The sequence below is a fragment of the Helicoverpa armigera genome, chromosome 16 (genome assembly GCF_030705265.1).
Source record: "Helicoverpa armigera isolate CAAS_96S chromosome 16, ASM3070526v1, whole genome shotgun sequence".
In the NCBI taxonomy this organism is placed as follows: domain Eukaryota; kingdom Metazoa; phylum Arthropoda; class Insecta; order Lepidoptera; family Noctuidae; genus Helicoverpa; species Helicoverpa armigera.
In genome coordinates this window covers 2,916,912-2,940,442 of record NC_087135.1, presented here as the reverse complement: position 1 = coordinate 2,940,442, position 23,531 = coordinate 2,916,912, and the positions used below count along the sequence as shown (strand labels likewise).

General features: G+C 34.7%; 1 protein-coding gene across 1 annotated transcript in view; it reads right to left on the bottom strand.

The window, feature by feature from the left end:
- Window positions 1-19,311, bottom strand: part of LOC110384594 (connectin) — a 45,471-nt gene extending 26,160 nt beyond the window's left edge. The window contains exon 1 of the mRNA XM_021345949.3: window positions 19,163-19,311. The gene's annotated coding sequence lies outside the window, so the exon portion shown is untranslated. The remainder of the gene's footprint in view (window positions 1-19,162) is intronic.
- Window positions 19,312-23,531: the final 4,220 nt, after the last annotated feature.

The window sequence follows — 23,531 nt, the reverse complement described above, 5'->3', positions numbered from 1 at the left end:
ACCTTTAAACTTTGTTCTAAACCCCACAAAGAAGCAACTTAGTACTTACTCCAGAAGAGTGACTAGACAAACTATGCTCATTTGCATGCACGCCCGGTGTCACTTGCATCCGCAATATCTTGCCCAGCTGCCGCCATTTTTCTCAATGACATCTGACGTCACAGAGCAATAAGTTGCCACTGTGACACGGGACGTGTGACTAAAGAGGTTAGTCTAGAAGTTTCATGATCTGTGGCTGGTGTCTTTGGTTTTGTAATTTTCATAAATACTGACTGTATACATGTATTGTCCTATTTATAAACATGTATTCTGTAATCTTCTGTTCTACTATGAGAGTGAAGAAATAGAGAGTGCAACTGTGTCTGCACGAATGTTTGTGCATTATAATATGTCCTGCGCAACTGGCTTATCTCCTTGTGTGAGAATAGCCGCCGTGGCCATATTATTAAGTCTTCTGTAGTCATTAAGCAACTTCTAGTGAGTGCATTGACACATTGAGTGTTCAAATCTAGCTCAAATTCTATGTTGACTAACTGGCGGAAATAAACTGCTGTGCCCAAAACGATGTGTTCACTAATAGGCCTTCTGTCTAACCTATTTAGCAGTGGCAGCCAAACGGCAGCGTCGCAAACGAGTAACGCGTTTAACGGAACGTCGACGAAGTGAATAATGAATAAACGGTCCGCACTGAGAACAGACATGACGGACCACGGTACAAGTTGTGAACGGAACGTGGAAGTTTGCTCAAACATTGGCTCAAAAGTTGACTCAATCAATACTATGAGAAAGTTTTGATTGGTCATTAAAAATTCATGGGGTATCCTGAGTCGTGTCATATGCAGTTGACGCTTGTAGTTGCAAAGTTTGAAACAAGTTGAATTGGAAACTTATTGCGTATTCCACGACTTGTATTTTGACTTCAGTTGGCCCTTTAAAATAACTCGAACTCTGTTGAAACAACAACATTAAAATGTTCTCAGAATATCTAGCTCAACTAGCTATTCGTCTTCAGCTTTTTAACGAAATCTTACAAAGACGGAACCGCGTTGAATCTAACAATTACATTATAAAATACATTACAGAACTTGTAGAATTGCTTTAATATGGTAATAATAACAATAAAGTTCTACGGAATTCTCTTCTAGAAACTCATCTTCAGTAATAAAACTATCAAATAGTTGAGTCCCAATCCGCTATTCGTTCTCTCTGCAGCCCGCAGGCCATATTTCTGCAACGTGTAGCCAGTCGGCATCTGCCGAGTGCTATCCCTGGAGATAAAGCCTGATGACGTCACGCTGAGCCCTCCCGCCAACATTATTAGCACCTTATCCTCTTTTTTGTATCAAAATGTTACCTCGTTTACTAGGTTTTGAAAGGATCTTAAACTTAGGCTGGGACTAAGAAAACAAAAGCATAATTTATGTAGGATGAAAATTGTATCTCGAAAAAATTGTGACACACAAAATGAAAAATATTTTTATCCTCAACATTCCCTAAAAAGCTCGTATACATTGTTTCGAAAGTCGGTGTCTTTAATTAAGTTTTGTGTAGTTTTTGTCGACTTGAAAAACAATGCGTTTGTTTGCGAATGTTTTCGTAAAACGAAATTATTTACAAACTCGCCCCATTCATAACTCACTCGTTTTATGAAGTCGTGCGAAAACAAAAACAAGATTGAAATCAAAACAATACAATTTAATAAATTAGTCGATGCGTTCTTGGAATATCGAAAGGGTTTTCCCAAGAAATCAATTTCCCTCGTGACCTGAATTTTTATATAGGTTAGATCGATCTTCTAGCAATCATATCTAGTGCTATTTATTATTTATCTTTTCTGAACAGACATATCATCGGAGAGCAAAATGTAAGACTTACGTCAAGTTATTTTATCGAACTTTGTGAGTAGACTCGTCATACACACACGCTATGAAGGCTTTATAACATTTTTATCACGCCTGTTTTTATCAACGCAAACTACATAGTGTGGACCATGGTAAGCCAGAATATATTTTAACTAAATACTCCTTCAACACCAAATTAGCAACAGTGCATAAATAAACACTGGCCACCACTCAGCTAATGCACATGAGTGCGACATTCTATTTTAAATAACGAATACTTTGTCGGTTGCCAGCCTTCTGTTTATGGCCAGTAAAACTTTCCTCTAAACCTGCTTTGAGTTTTATGGTACCTACATTTGAATTTCGAACCTTATGTCAAAGCGTTTGTAATGCGAACGACTATATCACAAAGAAATAGACATTATGGTATTTCAGTATCTAAATCGGATTGGTATATCAAAAATAATATTCTGTATATTGGAACTTTAGTATCAAAATATTCAGTATAAAAATGCCAATGTATTTTTATTGATACTACATGTGCATGTGTAAGGGGAAGAAGCATGTCCCGTAAAGGAAAATTGGATATTGACATGCCTTCACACACAGGCTGCACGCAAAGATAAGCGAATCAATCTATACCGTAACATATTAAAGTATGTTTCAAATATTTTGATCGATAAAAGTACTCTCGTATGAACACAAATCATATTTTCATAAATATGCGTAGGTAGGTACTGGTAATTTGATATTTGTTAGCTCAATAAAACAAAATTGTGGTTATTTCAAGAATTATTATTCAACTACTCAAACATAAAAAAATAATATGCATTGTATTCTACTGTCATACAAAAGCTCGCTAAAATAAAATATTTGTCAAAAATGTAGGACATGAATTTCATTAAAAATATTCATGAAAAATTCGCAGCTTTAACGTAATTAAAAAATATTTACATTCAAGTTAATCTGAATAGCTCTCGTATTTATATCAACGTCACTTAGTTTCATCTCTCTACTAAAAAGTAATTTCATAATATTTGTGTTTGGACAAGTCAGAATGAGTAAAATATTAATTTCGTGCGAAATATTTACTCTAGCTGACTTTATGTAGGCCAAGAACGTAAGCCGGCACAAAATAAAAAGCTGCTTTAAAAAGACGATTATTTTCCGTTAAATTCATAATAAATCTTCATAAACCATATCGTCGTCCGCATAAATATTTATTTAGGCAGACAGATTGATTAAATGTAAAGAACAAAAACTGTTTTGCGCAAAAATCTGTATTCTGTCATCGCGCGGTTTAGCCAAAATTGAATGAAAGTTTCGCGAGGGATGAAGGTAACATAGCCTCCTTATGTTTATATCCAAACTACTCATATATTGTTCGTGAACTGTACTTGTTTGTTTACTGCTTTAATTATATTACATTACTTGAGAACTTAATTAAAATAAGGCATGGCGACCCTAAGCCATACTCCGTTTATTATAAACTCTATTCTTGACAGCTGTTGACGATATTCTACGTGACTTTACACACAGCCGCTCCGACCCTTGTTTTTTTGGGCTAATTAAAAATGTGCCATGGCTATATAAATAAAAAAGTTTTGACAACCCAGATTACAATTTTTTGAATAAACAAATCATTGTTCTAAGATTAAAAATAAAACGAACACGAGGTCACAGTCACTTTCACATGCAAAAATAAATTGGTATTCTTTTTTCAAATACCAATATTTAAAAACGGCCAGTTTGTGGTGAAATTGGGGTAATTTATTAAAGAGTATATATGAAACATGTATTTAAAACCATACTGCTAAATCTGCAATATCCATGATAAAGCAAATTCTACGTTACTTTTTCAAATGTTGCTTTTAACTGAAATTGCTCGCTGAAACAATTACTTAGTTTAATGGTTTAAAACGGACTCTAATGCGTTAGAATGAAATTAAAAGCAAACCTTTGAAGGTAAATGCAAGATTAGTGTTATGAACCTTGAGGTTTAATACCTATCTCTAACAAAACAAACATTATAGTAATTCTATTAAATTATTCAATGTACGAACACTAATTGGATTTAAATTACTCGAGTTACGTGTCGTACCAATATCTGTTATCAAATGATTTGATCGTAAACTAATATCGTGGTGACAATATTAAAATATTAATTATACACACGTAAAATGATTTTTGTTCATTTTTGTTACACTTGTAGATAATTATTTCTAAATTCAGATCGTGTTTATTTTAGGTCACGGTTTGATAAATGATACCTAGTATGATGTTTTAGTAACAAAATAACAGTTTTATACGTCAAAAGCATTAACTTTTTTGAGAAGAAAATGAGGCAGTCATTTTCTCCGGCTACTTTATATTCCTTTCATAACCGACAAATCAAGATAAAATACAACGTTCCGAGTTACGCACTAGTCTTACAGACGCTACGTAAAAACTTAAGCCTCTCGTGTGGCCTGCGTAAATTCTTAAGACGTCCTCTCACAGTGTGCGTTAAATATTTAATGGCTGGGTCTACTTTACATATTACGGTTGGTAGGTACACTCGACACGAGCTGCCATGGGCATTGCTCAGCATTTCGATAGCTAATGTCCATAATTTACCAAAGTTGCGCTTCACTAATTATGCCCTGAAGTTGATGTATTGTTTGTCGTTTATTTGTCGATTTTCCGCTCGAAAATGTTTATTCTGTTAATGCTTTGGTATATTTATTTCAATTATACCATAATTTGGTCACAAATTGTCTTTTAGATTATCAGCAGTTCAGTGGGAATGAGATTTATTTTCCTTTTATTCGGAACTGTATTTTAAATGAAACTCGCTATTTTGGATAGCTATAAAACCTCTGTTAGTTAGTGCTACAAAGATATCCTCTTTTTTGAATAGCTTAGGCTGTTACAAATTTATAGGCCGTTACATTAATGAAGGTTCAACAGCTTACATATGTAACATACATTATCAAGCACTATCTAGTTTACATCGAATCTAAGCGTAAGTGCACACCAATCTCAATTTAAGCTTTATTGAATAATACCCTATGTTAACATGGCTACTTTCAACAACTGCATACTTACCTACTGTTACAAAAATAAAAAAAGATTTCCAAAAAGAAACCTAAACGGCCAATATACCTGTCCATTTAATCTGTAATTCACGTCAACCGTGAGTTGGTGTTACGCACTAAATTGTATGAAGGACGTCATTAACAGCGAGTGTGTCTCTGGGGTGTCCTGTCGGACGTACCGCTTCCAGTTACGACGAAGCCATAAATTCTTCTAGTTAATCTTTCACTCGTGGTTCAGAGCAAATGATGCCACTTCTAGGTGGATACTGGATGGGTTATATTTTATTTCTATGATACTTTATGATTTTCTTTAAATGGGTATAGGATAGTTTTTAGTATAGGTATTATTAAGTTATTTATATTAGAGATTTTATACCTTAGAATTGTTTATTTATACTTTGCAGAAAGAGCTTTACTCGGCTGCTTTCATTTTTGTGCGTCTGGTATATACCAACGCAATTTATGAATCTCCTGAGTTCTTAAACTTAAATAATGCAGCAGATATTGTTTCTATATAATAAAATAATCATTGACACAAACTTTTCCCACTACATTTCAAATCACTACTTCAACTTTTATCACCACAGAGTACTAGGTACACAGACATTCGAGGTGGTAGTTAAAGCTCTACTTACTAACTTGCTAAGCTAGCCTGCAATTACTTTATGAACTTCAATAAAAGGCCCTTGAAGTAACCACAATGGGCTATTACTACTTTTATGGCTAGTTATACAGCTGAGGTCAGGTTAAATGGTCGAGAACATGGAAAACAAAACGACCAGTGGAGATGTCATAACGCAACATCTCCCAAAAAAGTAGTGCGTCACAATTCAGATGTCCGGGGGACGAGGAACCTTACTTGCTCTGCCCTTGCACGCCTTCTAAGGAATCCTCATTTATTTTCAAAAATAAACCTCCCAATCAATCAAGACTAATTTTGAAAAATTTGTTTTGATTTGAGAAGGAGCACGAACGTCTAATTAGTTCTAGTAGCTGATTACTAACGCCTACCGTATGTTGCTTAGGCCGGTTTTGATGATGTCCTCCTAGCCGATTATCGGCTACAGCGGCTGTTCTCATGTAAGGAGATCAGCCAACTGCGCAGGACATATTATAGTGCACGAGCATTTGCGCACACACAGGTGCACTCCCTATTCCTTCACTCTCATAATCCGATGGGACGGCAATCCGACACGACCGGAGAGAGATCAGGCGCAGGACCGACATTTACGTGCTCTCCGATGCACGGGTGAATCAATCACCAACTTCCAGACTACGGGCTGCTTTGTGAAAGTCTTCTAAAACCCACAAAGCGATTTCGGCCCGACTCGGGAATCGAACCCGAGACCTCGTGCTCAGCAGCCGCACTTGCGACAACTAGACCAACGAGGCAGTCAGGCTGGTTTTACAGTCACACTGACCGTCGGCACTGACAGCTACGCGCGTATTTTGTCTGAACATCGTCTGCGCTGACAGCTACGCGTCATTCAAAAAAGCTTCATAGAGTTTCATATATTTGTGGTCGTCGGCGCTGATCGTCAGCGCATGATCAGCATGACTGTAAAATCAGCCTAAGGAATCTATAAGAATGTGTTTTACCTACCTTCCTTATGGCACCTCTGTTCTTTCCTTCCTCCGTGGTCATAAGGAAGCGGTGACGTCACGAGCTTAAAGTGACAGGATAGAAAATGTATGTGTTGTTACTCTAGCTTTTACGCTGAGGATCAAGTTATCATGTAGTGTGCGCTCGCCTTTGTGAAATGTCCATTGTTTGTCTTGTGTTGTTTATGGACTTTTATTGTGTGTTCTGACCTTTATTTTTATTAAAGTATTATATTAAAAATGTTAACTTGATTGTTGTGTATTTCATTTACGAACAAGGTCACTGTTCTGGTTTCGCATAGGTATATTTTAGAACATGCATCTTAACATTCACCGTAAAGATAATTTATGATAATGAAAACTGCTTGAAAATGAGTCAGTAAATTTTTCAGTGCCCAATAGGAAATACAGATGCCGTGAAGGAGCTATAAATTACAAAAATATGTGATTTTATAGAACTCCAACTAAACTAGAAGACCATTTGACATAATTATTATCTCCAAGGAAACTGAAGTCATGTATCTAGTCTAAGTAAATTAACTTACAGGACAACAATGCACAATGTACTAAGAAACAGTAAACTAAGCTAACAAGGCTATAAACAGTTTTATGGCCGTCATTCCAATTTGCTGTTGTAAGCCATTTTCTGTTTGCCTATTATAATCATTATGTTATAATGTTCGACCGTTCTTCGACCCTTAGATTTTCATAACGAAGGGAAATTGTACGGCATTGTAGACACGGCGTGCGTTTTATTTGGGAAGAAATCTGGACTAGGGAAAGGGACTTAACTTAAGATTTTACGTCTTATATTAAAATTTTAGAAAAATTACTTACTCACAGTTGTCATTTTAATCAAATTTTTGATGTAACTCAGTCTGGAAGACATTATTTTGAGTACCATAGGTACTTTAACAATCAGTTATTTTTGTTACCAAGCATTTTGAAGAAAAACACCCTATTTTATGATGCAGAAAGTCTGTGACCCAACTTATAATACGAAAATAATAAATGGTCCATATCAATATTTTATCTTCTAAACCAAACTATGTACGTATAAGTATTAAATACAAAAAAGAAGATCGCAGTAACTCAAACGTGTGATCCAATTTAATAATAATACGCTTTATTACGTTGTTACACTCGGGGGCCATCAATCAAGCTTTAGTTTGCTTTAGCGAAAGAATTGAAACCCTTAGCATGAGTATATTATTTACTTAAACGTTCTCAATCACTAGCACCTAGGTAGGTATATTAGAATATGTAACACAGCACCTAAAATAAAAAGTAAATATGATTAGGTACGGTAGCGCACTATAGTAACTAGGATCTTTGGAAATTTATTTATACAAATCCTTTGTAGATTTTTCAACTTATGTTCATTTCTTGGGCCCGTTGGCAGAATTTACAAATCCACATAAAAATCTAACTGCCTATATTTTTGAAAAAACAACATTCAAATGCGTGACCGATTTTATCACCAGCATTCATTAAAACTATAATACAAAACCTCTACAGTACTTATATTCTCTTCAGTAAGCTAAGATTCATGGCTTCCAAGATTTTTGTAACGAGACCCGATTTCATTGCTCCCGACTGTAGGTACCTTCAAGAAATATTACGTTATTATACCCTTTAATATTATTCCGAGGCGTGGGAACAAGCAGCTGATTCAATTGTTTTTCCAACGCCCCCACAAATGATTTATACAGATATTTCACTCAATTAACCGACACAGAAATGAGGCAATATTGTTCGTGACCTCTTTTCAATGTTAACCACAACAACAGAAATAAATCACAGGAAACAAAACAACATCAGAAATAGTTCCAAGAATATTGTTATACAGCAATAAATACAAGCTAGGTTTGAAGTATTTGAGCATTAATTTAGCTCTTAAGAAGCGAGTTAATCGAGTTGAAAATTACTTCTGCTCACAGAAATAATATTAAGAAAACATAATGAAAGTTAAGCACTTTCAGCGTATACATATTTCTTCAAAAGATTTCAGTTAAATGATCCGAGCGGAGCGCCGCCATTAGCCGTAAAACGGTGCTATTTTCGCGAGTGATAGTTCATCTTAAGCTACATCAATACATTATCGTTACTACACTCACAATGGCATAATAAATGTATAATAGTAGTTAAAAGCCCGTTTAATTTAGTGCTATACATTACTATTATTTAGGGATTAGGACCTTTACGCACGATGCGTCATGTTTACGCCGAAAACATAATACGAAGTTTAAACAATTGTTTTGACAAATCCTTTTGTAGTCCGACAGAGCTGGGGACTATAGGTCCATAGTGATGTTACTCATATATTATGTATACGCGAATATTAATTCGTCAAAAGGTATTTTCGGTAAGGGGTAACAGGGCGTAAATAATCTCGGTGAATAACTATTGATGTTACTTAGCTTTTATATTTACGGAGTATAAAGCTTTTAGTTGCAGTTAAAGTTTAATTGATCGCTGCCATTAATTTAAGTGCCTAATTCATTTAAGACTTTTTATTAATGCAATTTGCCAGAGTAAATGTTAAATGAGATCGCATTATTAAAAGAAAAAAAACAACGAAGTTTATGTTAGCATTTTGAGAAATCAACACGTTCAAAATAAATGTTGTTTTGTGTAATGGCTTCACGCCACTAACATAAACTACAAATTGATGTACATAAATATTTTTTCAGACTAGTTAGACTATTAGCGCAACATCAGACTACTAGCACAATATCAGACCACTTGCACCACCTACAAAAAGTACACTACAGACGCTCAAGCAGTTTACTGGAAGTTTATTCACAGCCTACAAACTATGCCCGTGACTTCACCTGCGTGAAAATCAATCAACTCTTCGCCAATCACCTGTCACCAGGCAATTATCATACAATCAATTATCAACTATAATGGGCGGAATTCGGGAAACCACATTGTGTACTATCCAATCAATCATGACCCCTGCTTTGTATAGGAAAGCACACAAAGGGGAGGTCAAGTCATTTGTTAGAATAACGTGGCTGGTAGACCTCCTCGGTTTCTATGCTAGCCTGGTAGCTAGATTATCTTTAGTCATTTATAAATCTTTTATACATGAAATTTTGTCTGTTTGGATGTTTGTTCCTCTTTCACTCTAAAACACATGGATGGATTTAGATGGATACTTAGCAGTAATATAGGTTATATATCAAAATAATACATAGGCAAATTTTTATTCATAAGTCCCTCAGGACGCGGCCGAAATCGCAGGCATAAGCTAGAAAATAAACGTTAAAGCTAAACTTTCTCATGATCACGCTTTTTTCACTTTCAGTAGAAATTCATTATTTTCAACATTCTACACGTTATTATATTTTTCATGAACTAAGCCCGCTGATCTCGATAAACGAATATAAAATATTACCTACCTAGTAATCTAAAAAATATATCGATTCATGTTACGTTGCTATTTATTAAAGGTCGCCTTTACATAAAAGTTTTATTCAAATGTGCCTATATATATTGTGTGACGTTTATATTGCAAAAAACACGTACGTGTGTCTAGGTATGTAAGTTAAATTATAAAAACAAATGTGATCCATTTTCTATCACAGTTTCGATTGCCATCAGGGGAGATACTGGTTAAAAGTTAGCAGCAATAAATATAAATAAAATTAATGGAATCAAAACAGCCCGAAAACGGTTCTTGCATAATTCGTCATTCAAAAATGCCTATTCTTAGATTCTCAGTACGAAAACTTGTACTCACACACAAATACAGTACCTAAATCCATGAGAACAAAATTTCTTGCAACATCTACTCTAAATATAAGCCGTTGTTAACGAAACCGAAACGAACAGCCCTACCCACAACACCAGTCGTACTTACTAAGTTGATTTATTACATTAAAGGAAGCTCCGAGAATTAGACACAATTGCCTACAAGATTAATGATTAAGGATACAACAAATTTTATGCTTAGGACACCCCAGATTTACGTTCCGCTAGCTTGGGTTTTGTTTTAAGAACTCTGTGTATAAATTTCTCGATTCGAAGTGTTATAACACTGCTTGTTGTTCGGAATGTTTTGGTAAAAATGGATATTAAGAAAAACTGTCGACATTGGGTTTATAAACATCGGCGTCGAAGTTCTTCATAATCTTATTTTCTGATCAACCCACAGTGAGCAAGCGTGGTGACTAACGCTTAATTCTTCTCAGTGCGAGAAGAAGCCTGTGCCCAGCAGTGGGCCGATAAATAGGCTGATGATGACGATATTATTTTTCTTCAGACGTATAATTTTAATAAATAGCTTAGGTAATTCATGTAACGTTTCATGCGTAACAGAACTGTAACACTGAAAATCATTTAACGAAATAACAAAATCTTATCATCAGATTCTCAATATAAATGGTACTCATTAAAGACATACTTGCACCCCAGGATTTGTTTACGAAATTGAGGGTAAGCTTGAGGCGTCAAGAATTATAAGCACCCTTCAAGCTCACCCACTCCTAACGACTGATGCGTCTTGTAAATATCCAAACCAAGGACTTAATGAATAACAAGGAATATTCAAATCAGTGGTACTAAAGACGTCTTTAAGATTCGGGACCCTTTGGAGTTAATGATTTGGACCAGGGGTCGGTTGTGAGGCAAATTGTACAGAATTATTTATTTCAACCCTCCCACTAAGGCTTGTGGTTGTCTGCACATAAAAAGCTATCTCTCTCTTGGCAAGGGTTGAAAAGAGATGACTAACTTGGCACGTTTTTGATAGTAAAGCTATTTGGAACATTTTTTCTTCGTTTGGTAACACAGCGTTCTCTTTATACTGTTGGTGAAATTGGGGACTTCTTTACAAACACTGGCCTTTGGTTGTTTAAAATTGGGAAAAGCAAAAAGAGAATAAGGAGTTCTTTGCATGCGAAGCAATACAAAGCGGTCACTACAGGGTTATGATGACGTAACTACGAGCTACGAGTCATGTGTAGTATGCAAAACAAAAGTTCAATAAAAAAACCCCCGACCCAAAAAAAGTACGCAATAATTATGACAAAAGGTTAAAAACGCTAAACCCTATAAAAAGCAAAAAATAACTTTTAACACTAGGGAAACTACATTTTGTCGTGTCGGGGGACCGCTCTAATTCATTACTTTAGATACGTGTTTTTTTTTTAAACGAATGTTGTAATTAGGTAGGTATCATTTGATTTATGTAAGTATTTATGAAGGTAGAAAGCGGTCCCCCGACACGTCAAAATTTAGTTTACCTAGTGTTAAAAGTTATTTTTTGCTTTTTATAGGGTTTAGCGTTTTTAACCTTTTGTCATAATTATTGCGTACTTTTTTTGGGTCGGGGGTTTTTTTAAATTTATAATTTAATTTTATTTCATGCTTTTTAAAGGAGCTCCTTAATTTTTCCTTCTTTCGTTTATTTTATTTTATCTTAAGATGGGGTCGTTATATGCGATCTCGGCCAAAGGAAGCTGTTTTACAATCCTCATGACAAACTGGCTCTGGGAGAATTGCACAGATTGAGAAAAATAAAGATTAACCTTTGGACATTCTAGATTTTCAGCAAAAATATAAATCGGTTTATCCGTTTCATTCCGGCATTCCAGGGTTTCATCCGCCACATCCCATTTCCAGCATCAGGTTCTCGTCAATCAGAAACATGAAGAGAACTCGTCAAGACAAATTCAACGAGCCCAAACTCGATGGGTTTACTAAAAGGCAGTTCAGGGTTACGTCTCCTATCTTCGTGCCCTAACAGCAGACCAGCTCAGTGGTTCCAAAAGACATTAGTGTTTCCAATTTCAGATCCCACATATACTTGCAAGTGAACTGAGCGTGAAACATTCCTATCACATCTAGCAAACGAGCTGATGACCTTGAAGACCTGAACCGATTTCCACCAAACATAGCTAAGAACACTCCCGACTGGCATACCTTTTAAACAAAAAAAACCGCATTACAATCGGATCATCCGTTTGGGAGCTACGATGCCACATACACACACACACACACACACACACACAGACACGTCAAACTTATAACACCCCGTCGTTTTTGCGTCGGGGGTTAAATAGCAAACAGAAAATGGTGAAATATTAAAAGCGGAGTTCGAAAACAATAATTTATAAACTGTAGCACACGATATAGTAGTATTTTGAATTGTTGACGCAAACGAACATTTTGATGCTCATGCTTTTTAGTTTTTATTTTTTGTTACATGTGTAAAAAAGTTAACACACATACCTACATATAGAAACATAATAATAAATACTGTTAATTTTTCATATGTACCTATATAAAAGTTCAAATCTGAGTTTTAATAACAAATTATCACTGTTTCATTCTACCTTTAAAAAACGTACCTATATATTTAATTTTAAGCACCATCGAACACATTGAGCCAATAGGTTCATTTAAGCACCAAAATTACATATTCCTCTAGGCTAAAGCAACCCTCTAATTGAAAAGATAGCCATTCTAGCTCACTAGAAAATTAGAAATTCCCTTAGATACATGACCAAATTAATGTATTCAATGTAAACCTTCATTGGTTTGAGCATATTATAAATATGTGTATCTATATGTAAGTCACCGTAAAGGAAATTAAATTTCCGGCCTGTAGGGTACTCTAATGCCCTCTGAATTAAAATTCTAAAAGGCGATATGAGAACGCAATAAACAAAGTATTTTGACAGATTTATATACGTATAAGCACGTAGTTATAATATTAGGCCTACGTACACGAGGCCTTTGATATTTTTGGATTTAATTTCATAATCTCTGATGTCATAATATCGTTGTGGCTTTTTATAAGTATGTAGATAATTTGGAACGTAGGCACTCCTCATGACCGTGTGTCAAACATAGATTTTAAAAAATAAGATGACTTTGGAGATATAATGGAAACTAAAAATAGATATGTACATGTAGATACATAATACTTTCAGGCTGATAATATTTAATGAGGCTGACAAATGGTTAAAAAAAGAAACGGTTCGTAATTCAAAATTTTTGATTCTACCCATTATAGGAGCCTACACATTTTCCCACATGCCAGATTATAAAAGCTAAAGTTCCAAAAGCAAATAACCTAGACGAAAATGACTGTTTTATATGCAGATTACAAAAAAAATCTCATCATAATTCCTGACATTTAAAGTGGTGAAGTCAAAAAGGTATTTAGTTTATACATGACCACATTAGCCACATTTGCTCTAATATTTTAAAGTACGTTATGGACAACGTAATATATTTTATGAATAGATTTTGCACAAAGGCACACGCTGTCCATTGATGGATTGGTAACAAATTTAATGGAGCTTTTGTGTACCTACTGACCAGTGGACGTAAAAGGGACTATACTAATATTAGGTATTAAGTTTCGCTTCAAAATTTAACTTTCAATTATAATTTTAGGTACGCGAATCGAGGCGTCGAATCGATCAATGTCTAATCGAAAACATGTGTTGCTACATGTATTGTTGAAAGAAAGAACTTTTTCATATACGAATCGAGAATAATCGATGTTAATTTGTACAAATAAACTTAAGTTGCTGTCGATCAGTAAGTAGCTTGTCATTTTCGACTTTTTACGAGTATAACTTGTTCTAGAAACGATTCTATGAACAAAATATTGTTTCCCAAAAATTTCAATCTTGACTGGGTATCGGGTACCTATAGCAAGGGTATGTTGGTGGTTTAATCACAGATACATGGAGTATTTCTGCTTTGTTTTGAAGCTGCCATTGCTTCGTCTATGCCTTTGGTACTGCAGTTATTGAAAGGCGGGATTGATCAGGTGTTCAGATCTTGATTGTAAAACACATACAAACAAATACATCATGAAAAGAAGAGTTTTAATTATAATCTTAGCTCATCATAGTTGTTATTTTCTTTGATTTAGAAAAAGGAATGATGTGCTTCTTGAAATGAAAAAAAATGTCAATAGAAGAATGCGTAGGCTAGTTCTAATGGTCAGTTTTTGAATATTCTCAGCGTCTTATTCATGGTTCAAAAACATTTTAATAATTTTAAAGGAAAATGAATACATAAACATGATATAAGCTGCGTATAAAGGTAGATGCTCAGAAAAGAGCCATAGGGTAATCTTCATCATAAATTCTAAATATTTTCTTCCTTTAATTTTTCTAAAGGGAATCACAACTAAATCCTAGAAAAGCGTATGTTAGAAATGTATAAATTCCCTCTTTTTTACCCAAGTTTTTCCAAACCGTTGGCTTCTGGACCACGGTCCATCTTCATTAAGTTACGGTCAAGATAGTACTTACGTTCACTCGAGTGAATGAATGAAGGTCCTATGAGGTGTATACGATACCAGTTGGTCGTTTTTATGAAGTATTAGTTGTGTCTCTTGAAGTTAATCGTCATATGATGGGAGAGAATTGGGTGACTGAGATAGTATTGGCAAAATAGTAATAGAAGGCCTAAGGCTTTGATGGAAGGATCAAACGTAGGGTTTGGTTGCTAAATCTCTCTATGATGTTGCTAACTCTGTCTAGATGAAGTTTATTTATCAGAATTTAGTTTTGTTGAGACTCTTTCAAGATAAGATATCATAAAGACAGCCAAGGAGGCATTGGAGATGGTTACAGATTAGTCTCATAACAGAATGTGAAAAAGTTTCTTTACGATAAATGTTAATTTATATTTGCACAAATATGTGAGCATATTGCTCGAATACCGATACTCACTAGTACGAATATCAATAAAATTCCATCAAACAAATGGACTGCATTTATTTCAGCATTCCTTTGCCAATGTTATTTAGTAAATGCTGCATCATTATTCCGTGTTATTTCGAAACAAGCAACCCGTAATTAAAACAAAATTCTCACAGCTTGTGCTGATGCGGTTTTGATTATCCGAAACATTTCGTACGGGAGCGTTTAAATTCTATAATTGCTTGAAACACATCCCTTTGCGCGTCATGTTTTGGACGCCGTAACACAAATGTCTGCCGTCCATGCTCGCGGTTTGCATACTGATATGCTCGTTCGAACATTTGTTCGGATTCTGTTACACTGCAAGCGCAGAAGATAAGTAGCTTTCTGTTTATTGAAGCTGGTGATAAAGAAATAATAATAGAGGATTTAAACACTTTTGTTTTTCTATAATGCCAAAGAATTATTTTACTGCCTGCATGTGTTTTGGAGTGATTTTACTGCCTGCATGTGTGTTGAAGTGAAACTCATGAGAGTTCCCATGAACATTTAAAAGATGTAAATAATGAAGAAAATCAAGAGTTATAAACAACTACCTATAATTATACGTAAGTATTAGTTTGAAAATGGTGTCAATGACAACATTTCTATAGAAATTGTTTGTCATGGTATGTAAGGCGAAGGAATGAAGGACATGCCACCAAAAAGGTTTTGAGTACAAATGTTTCTACAACAAAAGAGGGCCACTAAGAAAACGATGGGTAGACTGTATGAAAGAGGATTAGCCCCGAAAGGGAATGAATGCTAAGCTAAGCTTATAGTGTTGTATGGAATAATAAGATATAAATAAATTGGGTTAAGAATAGGACGATGACATTTAGGTTATAAGCCTTTGATATGATATTTTTCTTTTTGATGCCGATTGTGCGAGTATTCGGTCATTTCTAGCATTTGATCTTGGGAAATAAGAGGCCATTATCCGGGATTTTACTATAATACTGGATATTCTTAGTTGATGTTTTATAGAATAAACAATCCCTAAAAACGCTGAACCTATCTTATCTGAAATGTCCTTGAATTTCCTTCTTAAAATCTTTTATGCGAGGTACCGATGAACAAAAGCTAATTGAACAAAAAAGGACCGACATTAAAAAGGCATGATACCTATATTCTACTATCAATTACGATAAACAAGATCTCAAACATAATAAATTATTTTATTCAAGTCAACTTTCATAACAACAAATGTCAGCGTCACGAAGCGACCTCTAAAAAGTCTACAACCCCCAAGCAGAACTGGTTGTCAGACTTACTGGCTTTTGACTACCCGTAAGTGCCAAAGTCATTGGTGTCCAAGATATACTTAAAATGTCAAGCTAAGAAAATTTGCATCGACCTGGAATCGAACCTTCACCTAGATTTACCCACGAGGCCTATAGAAACCAAAAACATAGTCACTGTTATTCCCGTCACTATAATTTATGAGAACATAAACTATAATAGAACGAACATCACACGAGCGTTAGCACCGATGACTAACAAGAGCATCAGTTCATCTTGATAAGGCGTAAGTAGGTGGAGATTGAACTAAAACAAATTGTCGCGCATCCTGTGCCCACCTTCATTATTTACTGTCTGACAGAGCTAAGGACAATTTTGATTAAATATTTGGTATTTGCTGAATGTCTGCTAGAATATTATTGACAAGTAAACTAATTACAAGATTAGATACGCTCAATAAACAAAATATAAATCCAAAGTAAATCGTTATGTGACTTGAAAGCCTAATTGTTTAAACGTCAGACTCGGTACGAGTATGACGGTTTTTTTTCATATTTCTATCAGGCAAGTACCAATGTTACTACTCTGTGTCATATGTACTTTCTAATACAACTTCTTGAATAACCTGGACTCAAAGCCAGAAATCACCAATCCGTCTTGAGCAAGCGTGAAGATTAACACTTAATCCATCTCTGTATGAGAGAAAACCTGTATCCTGCAGTAGAACAATGAAAGGGCTGCTGATGAATGACGATGTTACTTGGGCTCACAATACCAATATAATAATCCAAGTAAATGAAACATAGCATTCATATAATAAAGCTATCAAACAAAGGCATCATTTAAATATTACATAATAAGTGTCAAGAAAAAGGTTATATCATTCTTTGTTTTGTCTTATTGTTTTTATTGTTTCACTCACGATTTTGTTTGTACGCACGCAGATTCGATTACAATGACAAAACAAAAATATTATGTAGTGATGATGTATCTACTCATAATCCCGTAACGCTAGTACGAGACTGTAGTATAGCAACATCAAGTTCTACAGAACACCCTTTCCTTCCATGATCTGCTTTTTTTTTCTCCTAGCTTTTTCCCAACAAATGTTGGGATCAGCCTAAATACTTTAGTTTTTTATATGAAGCGACTACCTATCTAACTTCTACAACCCAGATTCCCGGGCAACCTATATTCTCTTACTGGAATTTATACAAAATTCATATAATAACTAAAATCAATAGTTTCGTTAATACTTGTACAAATAATATAATGTTCCTTTCTAACCAGAATCATATAAAGGTGACCACACTACGACCATTAATTGTCTAATTTTTATAAGAGTTCTGATCCCCACTGCGTCTGTTGATCTAAAGATTGAACAAACCTACTGATATTGCTTTAGCTAAAATCTGCGCTGGGACTCCGTCTCATATAGGGTCACAGCATTATGCTGAGCGGGGGCCATTTTACTTAGGTATAACGCATACTTCCCTTTATCTGTTCTGTTCTGTCAACTCTCTTATTCTTACTTTGGTGTTGTAAATGCCTCACAATCTCGTAAATACTCATATTTTCAGTCTCTTTTTTGCGTAACAAGATTTTGTGTATAGTGGACCTTTGTAGATGATAACATGCAAACAATTAGGTAATGCATTGTTCAGAAACTATTACAACTGTATAAGCTTTCATCATCGCCTTACTAACAATGGTCTTAACTATACAACATTAACCAAGATGAAAAGCATACTCGGCCATTGATTGCACATCATCCTGCTTGAATAACCGGACTCCAATAGTTTGAAAAAATATTAATTTCCACTTCATTTTGATATATTCGATCGATCCTGGATTGACCAGGTAACTGTGTTGAAAAGCAGTCACTCCTTGTAAAACACTGGTACTCAGCTGCATTCGGTTATACTGGAACCCGACCCCAACATAGATAGGAAGAGGCTAAGCAGATGATGATGATTTTGAAACCTCTTTAACGTGCAATTAATGCAGAAACTGGCTCTATATGCTTACAAATATAGCCCCATATGCCAATAGCTGCATTAGCAATCCCAGTGCGTGATAATACTGCCTAGCATCTTACACAATAGGCTTACTCCGTAGTCTACTCTATTTAGCACCATTCTCCCCTTTCCGGGAACTGAGCTAAGATCAAGCGTCGACCGAAACGACCCCGTGGAATTACTTATATAATAAATCTAGCGCTCTTAATGTCTCTAAGGCTTAAGCCGCGGATTACCGATACGATTCCGTTTTCAGGTTAAATCGACTGTTTATGGTTTTCGAGTTTGAATTACAGATAGTTTTTTTGGTTTAAAATAAGATGGTGAATGGATATTGTCATGTTTTTATAAATAAAAGCTGATTTTTTTAAACTGTTATTTTAGATAATCAAATTGTTTTATTTTCAGGACACGGGTAGATTTAAACAGTACCTACTCGTAGATTTATTACTTGTATGTATATCAGACATAAGGAAAAAAACAGCCATAAGCTATGTAAAAAAAAACAAGTACCATAAGTAATCCATAATTATAAAGGCGGCAATTATGGCACCAGTTTAAAATTGCGCCTTCCCAACGACTATCGTTTAATCTGTTACGCAATATTATTAACACACGAATAAAAACTCCTTTGAAGATAATAAAAATATTTAAAAATCACTCACCTCAAAAATAACCCAAAATAATTCGTCCATAAACAAACTGCCACTTAAAACAAAAGCGTTCGATTTTCAAATTTCGTAACACCGATAAGCGAAGGAAACTTCACATGGAGCCACAACGAGGCGCGTACTACCCCCACGGCGGCACAGAGTCTACTGAATTTGAGGCTCTCGTGAAAATTATCTGTTGCACTATGTTCTATACATGCGCAAAGCGAACTTGTGCAAACCGCCTCACTAGTTAAACATTGCCGCACGGCTAACAACTGAAACTTCGTACACTCAAACAAATACTGCAATGTATACTACACTTCGAATATTCACGTGAAGATTATGACATTTGGAAAAATAATTTTTCGCCTTGTTTAGCAATATTCGACGTGAATTTTGAGTCAAAAGATTTTCTTTGTCAGCGTCCGTTTGTGCTATTGGGAGGAATGTTCTTTCATATTTCTTATTGTGAGGCGTACAAAATATTATCTTCAAACGGGAAGAAAGATAAATATGCCAGAAATATGTTGTATCGACGTGGTGAGCTTACAAACTTCCGTGGTGTATATTGGTGTGACTTATAAATTGGCGGTTTAATTAAACTTTGGAAATTTTGAAGCATCTAAAAAGGGTTACCATGCTTTGGTGTCCCATTAGGGGTTTGTATAGCCATAAAGGGTAATTGGTGACCGGTGGTTGGTTTAGGTATGTAATTAAAATAGAAATAATTAAATGCTCATTACATTAGGATAGGTGAACCGAGAGCACCTTAATTATGTAAATCCTAATTTTAAAAAAAATGTTAGCGGTCATTTTTTTTTCATTTACCAAAAAATAATTTTGATTTAGGAACACGACACAAAACGACCCCTATGAGTAGCAGAAGAAAAATAATTTTATGCTAATGATATAATTAATGTAATCACCAATGGCATACGAAAAGCACAATACACTTTTTGGGCCCCCAAAATCCAGTATTATAAACACTGGGGGCATTTAATCCCCTAAATACGGTAATTTTGAAAGTCGAAGCGAATGGGGCCAACTGTTTAATTATGTTTATTCTAATTTAATTTCCGACACTCTGTACACAGGGAATTAGTTGTGCACAATGGTGCGTGATGACTGGAAGTGGCTTATACGATAATTCATTAAATCAAATACAAATTGTTAAAGACGATTCTGTCCCAAGAAATATGTAACTAATTTCTGTCAAAATTAAGAGTTAAAAGTAGAGTAAAGAAGCTTCTTCTGAAGTCATTTTGAAAATTCATTGCTCTTCAATGTAATATAACTTATTTACATTAACATAGGGACATATTATACCGTAGATAAATAATACCACACTATATCTTCGTTCCTTATCTAGTCGTGCGATCCTACTAATTTATTTCACCGATCTTAACTGCATGTGGACTCCTTACATAGCGTGAGCGGGTAAATGTTTACCATAGCCAAGTAAAAGTAGATTACAGAGCGCAAACAATGAACTCCATCAACTATGCTAAGTAGGTGTCTTAGTACTTCAGTATATGCACATTTACAGCAAGGCTTTTACTCCCTACACCTCATCTCAAACATATCTTGATTACTTTTCTTCCGAGTCGGGATTTTTCCACCAGCTCCGGGAACAAAATTGAATTGTCACTTCTAGTCAAACATACATCTGAGTCCTTTTTAAGGGTGCACGGTACAGTCGAAAAATTTAAAAAATACTTTAACAAAAAAATTCTAGCATACCGTAATATGAAGGAGAGTTTATTTTAATTTAGCAGATGTAGTCTTGTGAAGTAAAAAATAATTATGTGAGAAAATGTTGAGAGAAGCGTTTTGTGCGCGCCTGTACCTGCATTTAAAAGTACAGTTGGGGCCAACGTGGTTTTAATTTTTGTGTTTAAGAGTGGAATTTTTATTTTATTTTTTAGCCTTAAACCTTAATTAAGGAAATAATAAAGGAAGTTAACAGTAACCGTTAAATTATTGCATAATTGAAAAGAAATTATCGCCAAACATTTCACCATATATGTAGGTATATCAGAGAATTTTAGGCAGTTATAATAATGTACAACATTTTGCGTTGAGAGCATTCATTAAAAATCCAAATCATATAAAATCATATCTCTAATTGAGCTCCATTTTAATTTGCTCAGAAAAAAAGAAATTAATTGCTTGCAATTTAAAAAGCAAAATATTTTTACTTTTTTTAAATTAAAAAGATTAACTTTCAAACTTAAATACATTTTAATAAGTCAAATGTTAGAATTTTGTGTAACGATTTAAATTAGGCAGTTTCTAAATGCAGAACTTTAATAACGACTGGTTCTGATCTCACTAATGCAGAAGACTTGTCACACGAAACTATTTCTAAATATATACCTAGTTTCATTTCAGTTGAAACTAATGTAGCTTTCAGATGTTCAGCGGTTAAGTATGGGACTTTCAATGTATGCAATTTGTTGAATATCAAGATAGATATTTTTATTGTAATGGTTACAAATTAGAAAATTTACTTTTTTTGAAAAGTTGTCAACCTAAACGTTAGTATTTCATAACTATGTGACTGACAGGTGACAAACACACTACATCATTTTCTAATTATTTTGTATACCTTCAATAGTACATGTTAAAATAAATACGAACAACTGAAAAAAAAACACAAAAAAATGATCTATTTATCTATTTATATTTATTTTATTGAAACCAGAAAATTTACTAAAAGCTATAATTTTTTAACAGGTGCATTATTTTTTTTATTTATTTTGTTTGGCTGTGCAACAGTTTTTAAATATATTACGTTTTTATTTTAGTAAACCTATAGTACATGTTTACATATGTAACAATAAAAATAATAAAAACAGTGACAAAAGCAGAAACGTCGCCTTAACACAATTACTGGAGTAGAGTCATCAGTTCGTTTGTATATCGCGATGCATTAGCATAGAAATGCCGCACAGAGGTTTGCCTTTAACAATTTGCTAATCAGATATACAGGTGCTAATTGGAAAAACAACATGCACTTGTTTCTACTTTGGGACTAATAAGTGTAAGTGTAAAATTATTTGTAAATGAAGTCCATATGAGCAAGAAAAAATACGTTCTCTACACTAATAAAATAAGTTGATTTTTGCGTTTGTTTGTATCCTAAAGGTTCCGAAACTACTGAGCCGACCTGAAAAATGATTTCACTGTTGGAAACCTGCACTGGTCCAGAGTAGTATAGAGGCTATATTATATCCCGGTACGGGTTCCCACTGGACGAGGGTACAATCGTGGAAAAACGGTGAGTAAGGCTATCATTATAATGATATCGGCCTGAGAAATATTTATCTGTGAAGACATTCTCGTAATTGGCATATTTACGAAATTAAATGCATTACTTGTGTGAGATACACTTAAATACGTATATATATGAAAGTAAATAAAATAAATAGATGAGTCTTACAAACCCAGGGGACTGAATTTCTACATTAGTTACAGAAAGGAATAGAATTTACTGTTATGATTGTACAACATTTATGGTAAGTGCACCTGCATACAATGAATTTGTGAATAATTAAAAATACATACAATCTATAGCACGATCACAGATTAGAAAACGCGAGACATTTTTTTTTTTCAGGTGGGAAATCATCAGATAACCCTACCAACCTTTCTTCTTTCTGGAGCCCTTTGTGTACCAGGGTCGCGGAAAATCTTTTGAAAAACCCTGCTGCCTCAGCAAGCAAGCGTCTGTAAGACATTCTTCCATAGGGAATTAGTCTGACTCTTTCATGTAAATAGTGGACTGATTCTATAAAATTTTTGATAAGGTTGGTGGAAGAAATAATCCTAAAACCTACTCCTACATTAGGCTTAACTTTACCGATATTTACTCAAAAAATAACAATTGTATTTTCTCAAGAACGAAAGAAAACCTTGTGTTAAATGTTTTCTAGTACTAAGAAGAAGAAATTTATCAATCTATAGACGTAATCGTAATAAAATCACTAACACGAAAGTCCAGACGCTCAGCAAACATCGGCCAGCCAACAAATATTTGTTTTAACCGGGAATTGAACCTTGACCTTCGGACTGCCACAACATATGTAGTACTAGCTGTTTCTCGTGGTTCCACTCGTGTTACCGGAAAAATCCTTCTAGAAAATGGGTCCAGTATTACGTCTGTCTGGCTTATCGGAATGGTATGAGAACTTTTAAAATATAAAGATAAAAAAGACTCTAAACATTGTTAACTCAATGTTTTCCTGACAAACAGTCTTTACGTTCTTTACGGCATGTACGCAAAGCAAAACATGACAGAGAACTTATTTACATAACAGCGTGCATTACAATTGTTTTTCTATTAATTAAATTAGTTGCCCGGTACTATAAGACCTATATT